The sequence below is a fragment of the Octopus bimaculoides genome, chromosome 22 (assembly GCF_001194135.2).
Source record: "Octopus bimaculoides isolate UCB-OBI-ISO-001 chromosome 22, ASM119413v2, whole genome shotgun sequence".
In the NCBI taxonomy this organism is placed as follows: domain Eukaryota; kingdom Metazoa; phylum Mollusca; class Cephalopoda; order Octopoda; family Octopodidae; genus Octopus; species Octopus bimaculoides.
In genome coordinates, this window is record NC_069002.1 from 31,273,159 (window position 1) to 31,275,128 (window position 1,970).

Consider the following 1,970-nt stretch of genomic DNA (forward strand, 5'->3'; position numbering starts at 1 on the left):
TATGTATGTGTATATCATCATCATCATCATCATCATCGTCGTCGTTTAACGTCCGCTTTCCATGCTAGCATGGGTTGGACGATTTGACTGAGGACTGGTGAAACCGGATGGCAACACCAGGCTCCAATCTAAATTTGGCAGAGTTTCTACAGCTGGATGCCCTTCCTAATGCCAACCACTCAGAGAGTGTAGTAGGTGCTTTTACGTGTCACCTGCACGAAGGCCAGTCAGGCGATACTGGCAACGGCCACGCTCGAAATGGTGTCTTTTATGTGCCACCCACACAAGCTAGTCCAGGGGCACTGGCAACGATCTCGCTCGAAAATGTGCAGTATTTGAAGTCGGTGCATGTGTAGATTTGTATGTTTTATATATTCTCATGCATATAGTTGCATATCTAGACATGCTCATATATAATTAAATTATTATAAACTTCTGGAGAGTTTTACAAATTTTTATAGTTCCAGTGATGGCTTGAGTTTGTAATCTTCAAATCAGCCTTCTCCCTTCTAACTTTAGGAAGCCTATTTTCTTAACATTAGTATTTAAGCGGTGTGTTACACATCCCAGAGCCCCAATAATTACAGATATAAACCTGAACTTGTAATCTGGGTAGAGTAACTGTATATTTCTCAATAGTTCAGCGTTTTTTTTTTCAATGATCTTTAACATTATGTTAACATCTGCTATGTATGCATATGTGTGTGTGTAGCAGTTTCGGCAAAAGAGGCCAATAGAATAAGTACTAGGCTTACAAAGAATAAGTCCTGGGGTTGATTTGCTCGACTAAAGGCGGTGCTCCAGCATGGCCACAGTCAAATCACTGAAACAAATAAAAGAATTAAAAAATATGCGTATTCTTTTTGTCTTTTATTCTTTTACTTGTTTCAGTCATTTGACTGCGGCCATGCTGGAGCACCGCCTTTAGTTGGGGAAATCAACCTCAGGACTCATTCTTTGTAAGCCTAGTACTTATTTTATCTGTCTTTTTTGCCGAACCACTAAGTTACTGGGACATAAACACACCAACATCGGTTGTCAAGTGATGGGTGCGGGGTACATATTTGACAATTATTTGTGTTTTAACAGTTTAATATCCTGTTTTATTCAAGCCATTCCTTGAATTTCTGTTGGCTTGCAGAGAAGTCCCCACCAAATGCACCCAGTACACTGCATGTACCCGGAACTCATTGAATATTCACTTTTTGGTGTTAATAACAACAACAACAACAACAGTAACTCTACTAATGTGCAGTGGCTGTGTGGTTAAGAAGTTTGCTTTACAACCACATGTATCCAGGTTCAATCTCTCAGCACAGCACCTTTTGTACCTTTTACTCGTTTTGGTCATTAGACTGCAGCCATGCTGGGGCACTGCCTTCAAGAATTTGTAGTCAAAAAGGAAAGAACCACTGGTGAGGTCACAGAAGTGTGACGAAAGAACTCTGGCTGAAATACGATTAATGTAATGTAATGTAATATAAAGCTGAAACAAATGAACACCAAATATAAAGTGTGTGTGTGTTTTTATTGGCTAAACTGGCAACATGACCATCCCCAAATACAACAATATATATAATATATATGTATGTATGTATATATGTATGTATGCCTGTATATATGTGAGATAATAGTTTCACTTTAATAGTTTCAGTATTAAAGTGAAACTATTAATGTGAAAATATCTGACATTAGAAGAGAGAGATGTTATTGTGTCAATTGTGTCACTTTTGACATGTAATACTGAAATAGTGGAGGAGATATGATATTGCTCTGGGCTCGTACTAGGCAAGAAGTTAAACATTTTTTGGCCTATGACACTATATGGACACTAAGTAAAGCATGTGCAAAATTTGAATGAAATTGATTGTGTAGTTCTCAAGTTTTAGGCTTCACACAGACACACAGACAGACAGAGGCAGACAGACACATTCTCATCTTTATATATATATATATATATATATATATAT